Consider the following 18855-nt stretch of genomic DNA (forward strand, 5'->3'; position numbering starts at 1 on the left):
CGAGACCTAGTTAAAGTGACAGAGGTGCCAATTAAGATGAACATTTTAACAGGGACTATCTCCCACCCATAAAACAAAGATACTGTTTATGTAGACAAGCCATCAGTAAGAAAGTGTGATAGAGAAAACTACTGACTACTGTTATAAAGTTTATTAAACTCATCACTGTGAACCTTAATTTTAAAAAAGTCAGGTCCAAATTTTTTTTATAGGTATTAGATCTTTATTCTTTTTGTAGTCTGATGTCTGGATATTACAGCCACATTCATGATTGAGATCTTCAAAGCTAACCTTAAATACAGTTTCTAAACTAAAGCTGTCATTCTCATATAGCTAATTTGATTTTTAATATTGTGAGATCTATACTAAAATAATATCAGCTATAGTATGCAGCAAGATTTAAAGTTTTGGATAATCTGAAAATCTAGAGATTTTCTAATACAGTTTGTAGGAAAGCTTGCTCTTCCTGGAAGAGCCGTCTTCTTTAGTTGTAGCTTGAATGCAGAAAATGCCGTCATTGTCTGGAGAACATCACCTATCGTGAGCTATAATGAGATGGGATGGTGATGGGATGCTGTAGGGAATCACTTTTCTTCAGTGACTACATTTATCTCTGTTGATTTCATAAGCAAAAGGATTTCAGCAGCTCCCTGCAACTGATCAAGGAAATAGCCATCTCATCATATATCTTGTAGACTCAGATACTTGGTAAGTGAAAATCCAGACTGAAGCATGTCACATGTAGCCTGCTGTGACTTCCTTTCAAGGTTCTGTTCTGTAGTCAGAGGATGGGAAGGATTCCCTCAAGCTTCTACACCAGCCACTGAATCTGGGTGATGCTGAGCCTGCAGAAGGATTGCTCCAGTTCAAAGTCAGACTGGACCACTAAACCACCTAATTGATTCCCTGTTTATCACATCCCCTTGAACACAGGGAACATTTCTTGCTGCAGAGCCCAGGAACTCACTCTGATAAAGCGTCTTTTCTGGAATTATCAAGTCAGGCTGAACAACAGGAAGATCTGGAAAGTTTGCCCCTTTTCTGGGAGTTTGTTTGTAAGTGTGGTTACACCTGACTGACGTGTTTGTGTGTGCATCATTTGATAACCTTTGATTCTTTCCTTAAAACATTAAAAAAATGTAGATGAGAACTGCATGGGGAAGGAAGTTCCTTCATAAACCAAAGAAATTAAAGAACTCAGCTTGCCTTCAGAAAAAAATTTCTCAGACCCTAAAGTTATTTAAGAAACTGGATGAGGTAAATAAGAGATTCACAGAATTTTTAAAGTCCTGGTACTGCTGTATTTCATATTTCCATAGTGTAAGTCTGACATGACCTTTAAGAGTATAGCAATACTTACTGTTCCTCATCATTCTGTATGGCTAACAGTCTAACTTCTCGCCACCCCACTTTTGTGCTCAAGTTATTTCATCATGCTAACATTCATCTGGCTGAAAAGAAGCTCGGTTTCCAGTATAGGGCAGGAGAATGGAAAATACAAGGAAAGGGCAAGAGAAAGGGGAGGAGGAGAAACAAACTGATCTGTTTGTTGTTGGGATAACAAGAACTGCAAAGTATACAATACCGAGGTGAAAGCTAGGAAAACAAAAAAAAACAATGAGAGGCGCATCAGGGAAGAGAGAAACAAAAGGAAGAAAAGCGGAGGGAAAAAAGCATATGAACTGAAAAACAGAAAGAGGATGAAAGTATAGTAAAAATGCTCTGAGCATGACATGCTTCTGTAGGAGCTGGGCCTGCCAAACAGACAGAAAGAGAAGATCAGACTGGGTCATAAAAATGTAAACAGCTTTGATGGAATTGAAGTGCAAATGATGCTTGCACAGGTCTTATCCTCCAGTGTAACATTTTGCCTTGAAGGCAACTGGAGTGTGGTCTAAGCGCCATGGGTGTTCCTCCCCATTATTGCTTCCACAGCCCTCCTGTGCTGCTCAGTCCCAAGCTGCCCTCCTCACCTGGCTTCTTACCTTGCTACATGGTGTAACACAATTTTTAAACATGTGCTTCTGGTGTTTCAGGCAACGGGTCTAATGATGTGTCTCACTGTAACTCCTCCTAACCACACGGGTTAAACAGCAAGGCATATACTAGTTGCTCACATAAAGTCTTTTTGGCATTTGCAAGGCTTTTTTTTCGCAGCTGAATGTACAAAATGAAGTGATTGTTGATAAAGCAAAATACATTTCTATACCTTGAAAATAAAAATTGATTTTGTCACAGTCTTGGAGAACAATGCATCCTACATTAGATGTTGGTAGTTGATGCTGAATATCTCAGTGTTAAAGTGTACACCTCTACGCATAGCACACTATATATACTATATACAAATTGACTACAGCGTGGATATTCATATATTGTCTAGGACACAAATGTAGGAATGTTCCTCAGCTAACACAACATGTAAAATCTATTACTATTCTAATATATGCATGTTTTCAAACCCACCACATTACAGAATAGCACAGATTGCCAGGGATTGATATAGCAGTGCTCCAAGGATATAAGAGCTCTGTACACAGCATCTGTGAAGAGAAGATTAATGAGATTAAGCCATTCGTTCCCTACTAATACTTCTACAGAAAAGCTTATTCTTTACTACCTGATAGTCTTCCATATTCATAATACCAAGTTCACTGATACTGTTTCCATTGCTGCTAGCACTGAATGATCACAATGAATTCTTAATTTGCTTGTGCATGCATTTTATATCATGTTCATGCTGTTTTGATAGGGTCTGGACTCCTAGCATCTTACTTCATTGCCAGAACAGCATACCTGAAATACCGTTTTAATTGGTTGCTTATTTGTACCTTCAAGTCTGTTAATCCAACTGATGCTTATAGCCAAGTTCTACATCATTCCTTGCATATTTATAGACATATGTTTGCACAGACTATAATGTTACTAAGTTTACCAATTAAAATTTAAGCCTAATTATGTTGTAATTCTGCTTGCTTCTGTCTGTACCATCAAAAATTAATTAATAAATCATTAAAAACTAAGTAAAAGTCTTTTATTTGTACTGCTCTCTTTATAGAGGTGTAAAGAAAACCAAGAAGACAATATTGACTGCATACCAACACTTCCAGGTTTTTTGTAAAAGGTGTAAGAAGTGGCAGAGAGCTGGTTGAAACAATTTTGGCCTTTTCAGAATAGTAATTGGGTCTTCTAAAGGGATTGTTTCATCTACTACTTCAAAGCTTTGAAAGAAAGTACGACACTACTCAGCTTGGTATCAGCATGAAGTTTCAGGACCAGGATCGCATTTAAGGAACAAATTTAAGAAGCTCACCTGCTTCTTGTTCCTTCCTGTGTAATCCTTCTGGCCTTGGAGCAACCAAATTTAGAATACTGTTGAGCAGAACTAGTACTGGGTGCAGGTGCCTAGGTGCTGGCAGGGGGGCTGCAGGGGTGGCCTCTGTGGGAAGAGGGTGGGCCTGCCCCACACACAGACAGTTCCAGCCAGCCCCACCACAGAGCACAGCTGAGACCCTCAGCCAAGATGGTGGTGACTCCGTAATAACATAGTTAAGAAAGGGAAAAAATGCTGCATAGCAGCTGGGAGGGAGGACTGAGAAAAATCTGAGAAACATCCCTGCAGACACCAAGATCAGTGAAGAAGGAGGGGGAAGAGGTGCTCCAGGTGTTGGAGCAGAGATTCTCCTGCAGCCCATGGAGAAGAACATGGTGGAGCAGGTTGTGCCCCTGCAGCCCATGAAGGACCATGGCAGAGCACATATCAACACTGTAGCCCATGGAGGACCCCACGCTGCAGCAGGTGGAGATGTCCTGAAGGAATCTGCAGCCCATGGGGAGCCCATTCTGGAGGAGCTGTGGCCCGTGGAGACAAGCCTACACAGGAGCAGGTTTTCTGGCAGGACCTGTGACCCTGTGGGGGACCCACGCTGGAGCAGTGTGTTCCTGAAAGACTGCACCCTGTGGAGAGGACCCATGCTGGAGCAGTTCTTGAAGAACTGCAGCCTGTGGGAAGGACCCACATCAGAGCAGTTTGTGAAGGACTGTATTCCATGGGAGGGAGCCCACTCTGGAGCAGGGGAAAAGTGTGAGGAAGAAGGAGCAGCAGAGAGGAATTGTTATGGACTGACCTCAGCCCCCATTCCTCATCCCTCTGCACTGCTGGGGGCTGGGGGGAGAAGGAAGTAGAAGAGTTGGGAGTGAAAGAGAGGAGTTGAGCCTGGGAAGAAGAAGAGCAGGTCTTTCAGGTTTTGTGTTTGTTTCTCACCATCCTACTCTATTTTTAATTGGCAATGAATTAAATCCCTTTTCCACAAGTCAAGTTTATTTTGCCCATGACAGTAATTGGTAAGAGTTCTTATCTTGACCTACAGGGTTTTCATTTTATTTTCTGCCCCTGTCCAGTTGAGGAGGGGGAGTGAAAGAGCAGCTGGGTGGACATCTAGCAGTCAGTCAAGGCTGACCCACCACACAACTGATGATAATTCAGCTGATGTCAAAGTGAAACCTTAGGATCTTGGTATCAAAGAATAAGCTTGGAAGGGGCCTCAGGAGGTTTCTAGGTCAAACTCCTCCTCAAAGTACAATCAGCTATGAGGCCAAACAAGGTTGCCTTGGGACATTATTCAGCCTGGTTTTTAAAACCTCAAAGGATGGAGACTACACAGCTTTATACTCCCACACAAGTAAATGACAGCCATCAAGGCAGACTATTGTTTGCATCTGTGTAAACATGCACAAGACAGCCACCAAATCAGGCACCATGGGAGTTTGCATGAGTGTTTGAACATACCAGGGTTCTCTGACCACAGAGCATTTACTTCATGAGCTTCTTCAACACAGGTATGCCTGATGCCCTTTAGACAAGCCTCATACAAGATTAATAATTTGGCCATAATCACAAAGAAAACTCATTAACAGTGTGAGCTTTCATTTTACCTTCTGTGAGAGCATGAGCTTTAAGTTCATGGAGCAAATCTGAGCAACTGAACAGTTGCTGCATTTTGAGATTATTCAAACACCTACAGAGTTAGCCACAATGTGTACAGCATTTGTGGAATTATCCTGTATATTTCTCCATAGGCAGAGACATACCTGGTAAAAGAATACTGAGGAGTTATTCAGTTATAATTAAATTATTAACCTTGTCAAGAGTTTCATTGTTGGTTAGTCAGGATCTCCAGCTCATTGGGAACAACACTCAGAATTCGAAGTTCCTCCATGCAAGTCTTTTCCAAGATGTCCCTCCATGATACCAGCTTGCTCAGAACAGCTTGCTTTAATGAAGAATCATTTCAGTTTTCCTCTTCATCAAGGAGTGGATGCATTGGCAGGACCACTACCATCTAGAGGAGAGCTAGGCAGAAGACAAGATCCTTGAGGCCAGCCTAACACCACAATCCGTCCTGTGAAGGCTGGTTTTAAATAAGCCAATAGCCACTCATCAGGCCAAGCATAATGAGTTCAGGGTTTAAACTCATGGCCAGAGAAGTTGATGGTTCTTTATCTGTGGAATTGGTTTGTAACATCTAAAGCCATTTCTAATGCCTGCAGCGGATCTTGCATGAAATCCTGTTATATCTCCTGATATTTCATTACTCAGTCTTCTGAAGGGCAGCATGTGCTCAATACCTTACTACGGTTAGGACAGTAGCTATTCACTTTGCAGAGGGTGTATTATGACACAGTGTCAGTAGCAGAACACTGGATTAGGAGCAATGGTCATTTCTATTCCCACGTTTCTCCCTCCTGGTAAGGCAGATTCAGTGAAAGTGTGTTTTGCTAACTCCGCCACCTTGGGGCGGGACTTATTGTTCCAGGGCACTCTCCCACACATTGCTTTATCTGAACTGGGCACATAAAAAGTACTTGCAAACAAATATGATTTCTAATGAAGGATGTTCTTTCTCAGCAGTCTCTTGGGGCTACTCATTCATCAGCAGCCTAGAAAGAGACTCATGAGGTTTGGTTTTTCATATGCCATTTGGAAAAGAGACTCCCTTTTTTCCACTGTGTTGTTAATCAACTGATGGAAAAGATCCTAGGAGCAGCAAGGTGCCTATTGCTCTTCTTCCCTCTCCAGCAACTTGTGTGAATGGTTAGAAGAGTGATTAACTGATTGATTTACATGGCAAAGTCCTTGAGCCATGGCCCATAAAACAACCGTCTTCTTCACAGCATGAGTTTCCCACTGGACCATTTTCTTCTGACATCCAATATCAGTTACCACTGCCTCCAGAACTAGCACCTGTTGTGCACTAATTTGCCTTCAAGTTCCTTTTCCTTTAAATATCCATTATTTCCCATTGTAATACTAAATCAAAGGAGATCAATTTCTGATCCTCTGTGATAGGAAACTCTAACATCTACTTATAACCATAACAAACATTGTTAAAAAATCATAAAGGGAATATAAAACATAAAATTTAGTATTTCAAAGCACTGTGAAAACATAAAAATAACTGATTGATCCTCACAGAGGAGCAAGTGAGATGGACAAAGGTCACTATGCTTTTTCTGTAGCCTAGAAAACTGAGTTAATTTCACCAGTAATTTCACCAGTGAGTTATGCTGAGTCAGTGGAAGAGTAGGAGTTGCATCTCAAATGCCGATCTCTTATGTGTAAACAAGTTGGTTATCACCTTTTGACATGTTATTTCTCCTCATCTCCCCCATAAAAAATGCCTATATTAAAATATTAGTGAACATGGTAAGTCATGACTTCTGAAGAGAGTATAAGTGTCATGTTAACAGGCCCAGAACATTAGAAGGATAAATATATTAAACCATGTTTTAAAAAAGGCAGATTTCAAATCTCAGACTATCAGTCAGAAACAGTTAAAACTCAGCATACTGAAATTAATTCTTAATGTTTGTTGTTCCATTATTTTTAGTTTTACTTTGGTTTTCATGTAGTAAAAAAATCCTATGTGTGTCCTACGATAATATTTAGATTCCTAGGCCTGCAGGCCCACATGGATAACATCAGTGGGATTTTTCCCTGAGGAAAGCATGTTTATAGATCTGGAATTCAGCCTTGAATTTTGTTTCCTTCAACATCAAGAAGTGGTAGGAAGATTGTGTGTGAACCAATCTGTGTCTGTACAATAAAAATGAGAAATCAAACATTTTAATTTGTCATCTTACTCAAAGACGGAATAAAATGTTCCTGCTTTGTTGTGTTTCATCTAGGGTCTTGGGACCAACCCAATTTTTCTCCTCCAGAGAAGCCACCAGGAATGAAGACAATCAGCAGAGAACAACGTGTTTTTATATACATTATGTAACTTGTGCCCTAAGTGTCTGGAAATTATCTTCTATGACATTAATTAGACTGCAGAGTGAGGGTGGGACATGTGAACTGAGTCAGCCTAGTCAACAACAAAGCAGCATATTTAAGAGCTTTGCTGATGCTGTCGCGAGAAACCACTTGGGAGTAAGGACATGCCTGTTCTTCTCATGGATCTCAGCCTTCTGCAAATACAGCTCATACCCATCTATTTTGCTGTGCCATAGGACCCACATTCTCAATTATATCTTTTTGCTTAAGAACTGTGCATTTTTTTTCATTTGCTCCTGGCAATGACATTGGTTTGATAGGACCATGAGAAGAGTAAAAGCCCACAGCAAAGCTCTGCATGCTCCCTGATGACAGAAAAACAGCCAGAAGACTGTGGCTACTGTCTAATCACTTCCAAATGGATCACTTAAAGACAGCCTTCAGATAACTACTTTGTACTAAAGTATCAGGAGTGTGACCTTCATACAGTGAATCACACCGTCCTAATTTATTATGCTGCTACTCCTCTTTGCAGAAGAACAGGCCATTTTTCACTCCATAGTGGTGAAGTTGTACATCCAGAATGAAAACCAAAGTCTCATTTCCAGGTATGATAGTGCCAACGTGTTTTCCTATGCTTTTGTTTCTAGATACAGCAAAATATGAGTGCACAAAATTAACAAAAACAGAACAAATGCAAAGACTACTGGGTTATCAGGTACATTGTGTCACCAAAAATCTATCATACAAATATTAATGAAGATTATTGGTAATAACATTTCTTGTGAAAAGCTTTTAAACACCTTGAAAGAAATCCAAAGACAACGCCAAAGTCAGAGGTGCAGAAGAAAACTGAATAATAAATGCCAGTAAACTATAGCATTAATTCTGCAAGCAGATTTCATGAAAATAGCTTTCTAATAGCATTTATAGCATGTCTAATGAAGCTTTCTGACACTCCACATCTTGTTCCCAGTTCTTATCTAGTACTCAACTATACCACTATAATAAAAATAAATAGTATGCCACCACACTTTATGCCATTAGAAAACAACAAGGAACTATGTATTTTCCTCCTTCTCCATGAAAGCTGGAATGTGTCTCCAAATAAATACACAAGCTGGTATTTAATGCCTAGACTTATCAGGCAGCTGTGGAGAGGGGGGTCACCTACTAAATTATGAGACCAAGTCTATTAAGTTTTCCATGCACACCCAGCTCAATGGATTTTATTCAGTGCTTGCTGACAATCCTTACAAGCAGAACTAGTCAGACGAGTGATAGCTCCAACTACTAGCGCTATTTGTTTTGTAGTAGACAAAGAGGCATTATTTTGAAGTGGATTACTATTGGTCATTGCAGCCAAACGTCAGGTTGAAGTCAAGATGACCTGTCACAGCTGAGTTACTTGCCAAAAGCAGCTGACAAGAAGCCAATGTTTCCTCCCACTCTCCCAACTAAAGGGACATTACCAAGATAAAAATATGATTTAGAAAGAGATTTTTGCTTTGCTTGTCGTGTTAACACCACATTGTGTCACTGAAAATATGATTTTTTCTAGATTAAGTTTCCCTGTAATTTGTTCTGGTTTTGTATGTGCTCCTGACTAAGCTCAATCACTAAAGCAAGCTGGGGAGTTTCATATCATTTCACTCATTCTGTTCTGCTACCACAAACAAGTTTGTTGCCTTCAGCTTTCAATACTGACGAAAAATAACTATTTGGGAAAAAGAACAATTTTTCAGCATTAAGTCAAATATCACACAATCACAGAAAGACAGAAGACAGAAGAGTTGAGGTTGGCAGGGTCCTCTGGAGGTCATCTGGTCCAACCCCCTGCTCAAGCAGGGCTGCCTAGAGATGGCTGCCCAGGACCATTCCCAGACAGCTCTTGAGTAGCTCCAGGAAGGGAAACTCCACAGCCTCTCTGGGCAACCTGTGCCAGTGCTCGGTCACCCTCACAGTGACAAAGTGTTTCCTGATTTTCAGGGGGAACCTCCTGTGTTTCAGTCTGTGCCCATTGCCTGTGGTCCTGTCACTGGGCACCACTGAAAAGAGCCTGGCTCTGTTCTCTTTGCACCCTCCCTGCAGGTATTTATATACACTGATGAGATCCCCCTGAGCCTTCTCTGCTCCAGGCTGAACAGTCCCAGCTCTCAGCCTTTCCTCCTAGGAGAGATGCTCCAGTCCCTTCATCATCTTGGTGACCATTCACTGGACTTTCACCAGTAGCTCCATAAATAAAGGTGAGGAACCTTGAAATACTTAGAATAGATCTAATCTGTCCAGTTGACTTATGTGTTACACATTAGTTTATGTGGTACATACAGATTTGTATGGTATACTTGAAATAAGGTAGCATTTTTGAACAAGGATATAAGGTTTGGATCAATTAGAATCTGTAAGATCCTCCACCCTTACTGTAATCTCTGATTTTGGTCTCATAAGATTTTGGTAGATGGATCACAAACAGGAAAGGATGCTTAGTTTCAGGAAAAAAGAAATACTACCAAAGCAATTCACAGAATCTTTTTTTTTTGGGAGGTGCTGTTGACTCTCTTGATGGACAAGATGCCTTGCAGAGGGATCTAGATAGACTGGCCCACTGGGCAATCATTAATGACATGAAATTTAACAAGTCCAAATGCTGGATTCTGTACCTAGGACAGAGTAACTCTGGACACAAGTATAAATGGGGAGAGGAGTGGCTGGAGAGCAGCCCTGCAGAAAGGGATGTGGGGGTGCTGGCTGACAGCAGGCTCCACATGAGTCAGCAGTGTGCCCTGGCAGCCAAGAGGGCAAACCGCATCCTGGGGTGCATCCAACACAGCATAGCCAGCCGGTCAAAAGGGGGGATTATCCCGCTGTATTTAGCGTTGGTGTGGCCTCACCTTGAACACTGTGTGCAGTGCTGGGCTCCACAATTTAAGAAGGATGTGGAGGTCCTGGAATGCATCCAGAGAAGGGCAGCAAAGCTGGTGGAAGGGCTGGAAGGCATGTCCTGTGAGGAGTGGCTGAGGACTTTGGGTTTGTCTAGTTTGGAGAAAAGAAGGCTGAGGGGCAACCTCATTGCTCTCTAGAGCTTCCTGAGGAGGGGAAGTGGAGAGGGAGGTGCTGATCTCTTCTCCCTGGGATCCAGTGACAGGACGTGTGGGAATGGTTCAAAGCTGTGTCAGACATTATGAAGCATTTCTTTACCGAGAGGGTGGTCAAATGCTGGAACAGGCTTCCTAGAGAGGTGGTCGATGCCCCAAGCCTGTCATTTGGTCATTTGGCCTGTCATTTAAGAGGCATTTGGTCAATGCCCTTAATAATTTGATTTAACTTTTGTTCAGCCCTGAATTGGTCAGGCAGTTGGACTAGATGATTATTGTAGGTCCCTTCCAACTGAACTATTCTGTTGTATTCTATTCTATTCCTATTCTATTCTATTCTATTCTATTCTATTCTATTCTATTCTATTCTATTCTATTCTATTCTATTCTAATCTGTATTGAAAGACTTCTCTCATGAAGACAAAGCCTTGCTCAAAAACTAAATATCCATATACTGTAAACTCATCCTTTATATTTGATCTAGTCAAAGTAAAGCTCATTAAAATGTTCAAAGTAAAATCATGCCTTTCACACTGAAGTTTAGGTGCATATTAGTTTTCAGAAGCCCTAGAATATGACACAGCGTTCCCAATCTATTTTAAGATTTTGTAAATTACTTCACAGAAGTACATAGTAAATGGCTAGTAGAAAAGGCAATGCCCATCCTTGGTTATATATAGAAGGTAGAAGGAGAGGAGAAGGACAAAAGCTCAGAGAAGCACTGGGGAAAGACTGATGACCTGTGTCACAGTAGCTGTGTAATGATGCCATAATTTGTTACCCTCTGCACTTCCTCTGCAGCAGAAAAACTGCCTCACATCACTACATCAGTGAATAAACCAACAAATGTAGAAAAGAGACATCATGTTCAGGTCAGACCGAGGCCAGAAACAGTCAAAAGCACACCAGCCCAGGATCCAACGTAGCACATTTTGGTACCTGGGCCAAGACCTGAGCAAGGTTGAGCAGCCTAGTCGGTAACAGTAAATGGGACAACAGGGGCAAGAAACAACAGGAGGAACAAGAGCTTGGGTAAGGAGATGTAGGTAAGGATCTAGGTAAGGAAATACCTAGACCTGAGGTAAGGATCAGGGTAGGAAGACAGGTCAGAGCAGAGCTCCAAGTGAGGCCAGAAATCTCTGTCCTGCTTGCTTGTTAGAAATCTCTGCACTTTGCTTGCTAGTTAGAAAGCTGTGCATGGCATGGAGTCTGTGCCCCAGGAGTTCGGTAGCCCTTGCCAAAGTCAGGCAACCACTCTTTACAGGTGGGCAATTGCTCTTAGCTAGTGCAGATTGGAGCAGCAGAAGAGGGGTTAGGGCTGCACTCACTTTCTGCAGATTGAGTTTTACTCATTTATAGGAGAGAAGGATCAAGGCAGCAAAGACTAGCAGTCCCAAAGATGCCATACTCTGGTTTGTCTTGATACCCAATCTCGATAGCCAGTGCAAAAGATCAAGGGAAGAACAATCTGCCTTTTGTAGCTGTGCAAATCAAGTGTACAGGTTTGCCCATTGTAAATAAAACCATGAAGGTGTTGCTGATTTGTTCCAATTTCTGTGAATTATTACCTTTTGCAGATTAGTAAGAAAGATGGATATTGTATGTGCACTTTAAAGTACAGGGGGACGAGAAAATTGGCTGTGTAATGGTTTCCACAAACCATTGTGGCAAATTTAGTAACCATTAATATTCCTGCAGAGACTCTTGAATACTTGTAAGAACTGAAGAAAGAACAGTCAAGTCAAGCTTTATTCCTAGTTGTCCCAGGGACATTTAATCTTCTTCCACTAATACTAACAATCCATTACACTGTATTTGTTTCAGTTCATCACAGATAGTCCTGCCTCCTGATTACGGATCACAGGGATAGTAGCATGAAAAATTGCTCACTTCCCCTTCAGTACCGCTGGAGCTGTATAAATACTTAGGCCACTAGATGGCATTCAAAGCATGAGCCATAAATTTCACCGCAGCCTCGTCAGGATTTCCTTGACCTTGTTAGTAATAAATTAAGAGAGGCCATTATGTGCCCAGAAGACCATGATGTTTTATTCAATGAATTCTTAAATAATGATACTGATGCCTCAAAGGAATCTTGAAACAGGGAAGCGCCAAAATTATCTAGGTAAAGGGCATTTCTCTCTCTACAGTTTCTTGTCTCTACATTTCTCTCTCTACATTTCTCTCTCTCTCTCTCCTTCTCTCTCAGTACTGTAGAAAGCAGGAATTTTGAGGAAGAGGACAGTATGACCCCCGAAGTGAAATATATAAAATATCCCAGAAATGTTCTGATGAGATAAAATAAATCATAAAAATGGCAAGAAAAGTAGAAGTCTATGGAGATGGAAGCAAACGACAATCTACATACATGTGCAAAGCATGTATACACATTTTATCCCTACACCTATGCCTCTTGACAAGGCCAAGAACTGATACCCTGCCCTCCAAACAAAAACAAACCCTGCCAGACGTCCTGAGCTCAATCCTATTAATCTATCTGAAATTACTTTATCAATTCATACAGAAAGGAAAGTTTATTTAAAAATACAGGTGCCACAGTTTAAAAGTAGAAAGAATAATGTCTTAATTACAGTGCAATGCAGAAGAATGCCTGAAAGTTTCAGTTTTCTTTCTCTTGTCATATCTTCCTTCTGTTTCTCCAGGCTCCCACAAATACAAATACACACACCTACTATTAGTTTCAAAGTTTAAGAGAATAAGCATGCAACAGGTGGTCAGAGGTCAGTGCTCAGAGGTAGTTTCATGCTACCTTTGTGCATTTCTTAAAAAGACCTAGCAGCAACCTGGCACAAACAGGGGGGACACCTCTCCTCATTCCCATTTCCCAAGAGTATCCTCAATTCAGCCTGTGCCAAGAGAACATGGAAAAGGGACAGGGTCTTTATGCCAACTCTTATAGTGCCTGGGGAAGATCAGTTAGCAGATCTGATATGTGATCTATTATAGAAACTTTACAGCCCTTGTGTTGTAATAGTGTTAATGTAATGGAACCACAGACCACTGATATATTGGAACCAACTGTAAGCAAAATAGAAACTGGTCTGTTATCCAGGACCATTGTGGATAATTCATTAGATAATGGTTTTTGTCAATTAACAAATACTAGGATTTCTTTTTACAGGAAAAAATATTGATACAATAGATGACTAAGAGTGTGAAGTATGTTTTTCTCTGTTTTTCAGGGAGCAAGTAATGAATTGCTTGTACTACAAACTCTTGAGGAGAGAGACTTTCTCTTTCGTTTGTGCAAATTGTCACATTTGTGATACTCCAAAACAAATCAGTAGTCATCATGACAATAAAAATAGGCAGTCACAGAGCATGATCAAAGACATCTGGAGAGCCAGTAGATAAAAGATGGCAGGCTAACAAAGACAATGTTATATGGAAACAGATGTCATATACTTAAAGGCGTGCCCAATGGAGTAATCAGACAACATGAATAAAATAATGCCAATATCCCAGAAGCCCAAACAAGACAGGACATAAATAAGGGCATAAGCACATGTTTCTGAAGGAGAACAAAGACATGGCAGTGGTTACTAAAGCCAGTTTTTAGTTTATTCAGAGCAGTCTTGGCTGATGGTGGAGTAAAAGGCAAATTGTTAGGAGCTGAAGAGGAAAGGATGGAGTTCTAGGTTGGTAAGAACATATCAGCCTCCAGAGGTCGTAGAAAAATCCAATAGGGATGACAGTAAGTCAGCAAGTCGTCAGTAAGGAAGTCAGAACCTCTCTTTTGGTTTTTCAAAGGTTAAAAGTCCTCTGCCACATGAAGGACTTCAAAGGTAGCCAGTAAATGCTTGCACTGCCAGCGAGTTCTCTCTGTTTCCCATATACGGCTGACTTCACTGTAGTACATGTAACCTCTGCCACAACAATCAAAATTCACAATTTATATTTTATTACCTATTTGAAAGACTACAAAAAGTTTGTTACATTACAACACATAGTGGCCAAATTATGTAAATCATTCTGGTATTTCATATGCTGCTAATTCTTTGAGCAAAGCGTAACAGGAAATTAATTATGTTAATAATTTTACAAATGATAGAGGCATATTTTTGTTGCATGGATTCCCTTTTGAACTGCATTGACTATTCCTCAGCATGGAAACCTTCAGACACCTTTTGAAATGACATCTTGAAAAAGTGAAGATGAAACATTCGATACAGTAGGGTGTAACACAGTGGTCTTTGTAACACACCATTTATATCACCTTTCCTCATTAGCTACAGGGGCATATGAAGTTATATTGGACTGCTGCATTTACTTCAATAAAATGAACACAAGCAGTAGGTTGTGATGTATTTTCACTTCAGATGGATTAGCAGGAGTGGAACTTACATAGCAAACCACAATGTCTCTAAAGAAAAGGCCGTTTGGCTCTTTTGTACAAGAAGTACCATAGAATATGCAGAAACCTAATCCTACTTCTTTTTTTGATCTAAATCAAAAATGCTTAATGTTTCCTTACAAGTAGATTTCAAGTGCAAGAGTAGATTAGCTACCTGGAATAGATCTGGTAGGATCTGCCTAACTTATTTCTACCCATTAATGAGGAATCTTATTACAGATTGAAAAATGAACTGAATAAAGGAAGTTTATAGCCACTTAATACAGATTTTTTTTTTTTTTAATTATTAGGTCATCCCATAAAGGCACCCCAAGGCTGAGGGAACAGAAATAGCTTTCATGCCTTTTGTGTGATGTAAAGTAATACCTTGAAACACCACAGTCCTCACTACATCTTGCTCTGTTTATGACTAGGTGTGTCAGGCATAATCCACAGAGCAGGTTCTGAGGCCCACTGTGCATTGCATCCAAGTTCCAGAGATGTTATCACTCAAGCTGTATGGCAAGCCATGTTCTTCTGGCTGAGTTAATGAGTTAACTGATTCAGAGGAGGCTGCTGAATATGTCTATTTATGAGGTTAATTTTTACTTCATAACTCAGTAGCTGTGTTTTTCTTTCTCTGTTCCCTTGCCCCCTTCCAAGCTTAACCTCTCTTCTTTCAGTCTGATCTCTTTGCTCTGAGAGTTTCCCTTGCTCTACCATTTCTCCTTTCTCTCTTAAGTACTCTCACTCCACATTCCCCATATCCTAGCTCTTCTATAAGAGTTTCACCAGGGATCAAAGAAGCCTGAACATGCAAATCCTCTGATTAATGGGGGAGGGGGGGGGGGGGGGGCAGCTGCACAGAGGTGCACAGGTAACCCCTGAGCCATGGTAGCAGTTGCAGGCAGTTGTACTGGTGCCTCTGCAGCTTGAGTGCAGTGAAGGCAAAGGAGTTTGTTCTCCTCAACCTCAACACGTTTCAAACACGACCATGCTCTGATACTTCCACATGACTGGGCTTTGGCTATTTGTCAGTACCAGAAAAGAGTAGGAGGAGCTGGACATCAAAGCTGAAGTGCAGTGTTCCTCCATTTGTCCACAGTGTGGGCAAAACAGAAGATCTAGGGCAGAAGAGACTGGTGAGATCTTTGATGTACCTGCCATGGGAAGCAGGGGGGAGCTGCCAGGCAGGACAGCAGGCAGCCATGCTTGCTGCTCTCCTGCTGCCAAGGAAATGGGCTGATGGGTGCTGCTCCAACTGGAGCTACCAGCTTTGACCTTGGGTAGGTATTGCCACACGCTGCTGTTTCCTCAGCAGCAGCACCACACAGACTGTTTGGCTTTCCTGGTCTGCAGCATAGGCTGAAAAGGTAAGGCAATTTTGTTTCTCCCAGCTGTCTGTTGTCCTCGATGGCTGCCCTGAGTTAGCCCTGTCTCTATATTTTTCAGGCCACAAATTTTTGAATGTCAGAAGATGCCAGAATTAAGGTTAGCTTGTATACACAGTCTGAGACAGTCTTTAGTTACATCTCCTTTGTCTCTGCAGAGCCCATGCCTGAGTCAACATATAGAAAGGGCAACATTCAATAAATTGCTATTTTTTCTACTCACTGTCAGTAGTTTAGGTTATAGACCTTAGGGTGGTTTTCTGCAAATTGTAAAGCCCTTCCTTCCATGGAATTATAATCGGCTTTTCTATGAGGCTCCTTGCAACAGTATCCAGACACTTCACAAATACTAATAAACTCATAAAGCACTTGCAAGATGAGTGGTATCCTGCTGATGATCCACAGAGCTCAGTAGCACTTCTGGAAGGAAGCTCTTAGTCCACTGCACAAACCTCTGCTACTGGAGCTGAGTAACTGATTCAATATTAGGATGCTTTGCTTTCTGCAGAAGGTGACAAAGTATATGACCAGGGAATGAACGACATGCTTTGCCTTTGAGTTTCACATACATTTGTTGGCTGTAAAGGAATAGTGAAATCTGGGGCACACACAGTCCAACCTGGTACAGAGATCCCCACACAAGGGCAGTATGAACTAGTTCCAGGTCTAGCTGTATCAACGCAGGACATAACAGCCCAGGAGCATCACCATACCACAGTGTCTGCTGTTCTGGGATCCAAGCTAATATTCTGCCAAGAGGTGCATAACAACTCATCAATGTCAGTCAAAGCTCATGTGTATCCGAGGTGGAACTGTACAGCACCAGGCAGGGCCATGGACTTGGACACACAGGTCTGTATGCTCTCTGTTCCTCAGGCTTAGGATCCTCTTCTCTGCTTCTTCCACTATGTTCATTCCAGCTGCATTCTTAAACCACCGCTCTTTGTCCTGCTCCTGTTCTCTTCTCTTACTTAGTACCCATCTTCCCTACACAGGCTGCTCATCCCAGCCAAGAAAGTCTGTAAAAAATTCTGAACACCAGGTGTCGTTCCTGCCTCTGTTTAACCAAGAGGGCTGCAGGCCAACAGCCTTCTCTCTGCTTAAGATGAAGCTTTAACTCCAGGCCACGAACATATTGTTACGGTTTTTCCTTGTTATATATTACAATATCACCCATCCTACTTTCCACCAAGAAAGGCTCACTGAGAGCAGGTGTCTCCCTTATTTAAAGGTGTCACCACACAGTGACCATAGGAAAATAACTTTCCTGTGGATCCTCATAAATACACATGCGCTGTTAAAAAAAATATCCAAAAGATTTAAGATATTAGAATAGAGGTTACTGTTCTAAATTAAAGTAAAATAAGGAGAGAAACAAAAACAGTAGTTACAGAATCAAAGAAAGCACAATTGGGAGGGACCTGGAGAGATCATCTCATCCTTTGTAATTCCTGCGACAAATGCCTGTCCAAGACTACTCCTGTTTCTATTGGCAGTCCCTCTCCTCACTTCCCATTAGAACATCTTCCCCAATATCTAGCTAAAATCTCTCTTGCTCTGACTTAAGCTCATTACTTTTTTTCCTCCCTACTTTGCACAGGTAGCAAAGTGTTTGAGTTTATGGCAGCCTTTTACTCAGCTGCAGATTATTATCATGCGCCCCATCAGTGTTCCTTAGGTCCAAGAACACAAGAACCTCTGATCCTTCCTTACTGGTCATATTTGATAATTTTCAGTGTTTTCTCCAGACTGTCTCAAATTACCTACTTCTTTCTTAAGGGCAATACCCAAGCCTTGGACAGACTCCAGTTGAGCTTTACCAAAGCTGAGTTGAGCAGACAGATTAATGCCCTATTATACCCCAGATATCCTGTTGTTGCCACGGGCAACAGCAAGCAGGGGTAGCCAGTGGCTGAACCCCTTCCCATTAGTGAGAACAGTATTTGCCACCTAAGCAGAATTGAAAGAGGTAAGGAAGGTTGTGGAAAGTGGCCATGGGTGGATACAGAAAGGAAAACACCAGCTGAGTCTGGATAAAGGAGCAGCTGAGGCGAGTGAAGGTGATACCAAATGCAAATGAAGAACTGGAAAACTGTAAAGTGACTAAGCAAAGAAACTGTGAACACTTTACAGACTCGATAACTTAAAGGAGATGCTTCCAGTTGTGCCCAGATCTCTGGCGTGTGCCCTCTCCAGGCTCCCAGGGCTCCATGCTGCGCGGCCAACAACTCTGTGCTGTGCACCTGCATCTGTATCCATCACATCTGTGTGCGCAGGGGCAGACTGCCTCAGTGGCGAGCTGCTCAACTGGCCATATGTATCACCCATTCTCACATACACACATCTTGGAATGCTGTTTCCCTTTCTCACAACAGCATCACTTGTTTGGGGTTTTTTTTACTGAAGTTTATCTTGTAGTCCAGTGTTCTCCAATTTCCTTTTTGAAGGACTGCTGCCTCATCACCTTTCCTCATTTTTTATTAGTGATAACACCTATCTAGCTTGCCCGGGTTCCTTCTGAATGCCATCTTAATTATTTTATTTGCCAAAATCATTTTGATTTCTAAACCCATCTGTCAGTGTGCTCACTGTCCTTCCCACCTTAATTTCATTGCAAATTAAACAAGCTTATACTTCGTTTATGCAGCTCACTCATATTCTTTCTTTAGCATCAGAGCTTGGAACTGGTACACTTCAAGACAGTATTTAGGATCAATTTTATTAGTTGTTTGTTTAGGCCTT

Source organism: Ciconia boyciana, chromosome 4, assembly GCF_034638445.1.
Source record: "Ciconia boyciana chromosome 4, ASM3463844v1, whole genome shotgun sequence".
Classification (NCBI taxonomy): Eukaryota; Metazoa; Chordata; class Aves; order Ciconiiformes; family Ciconiidae; genus Ciconia; species Ciconia boyciana.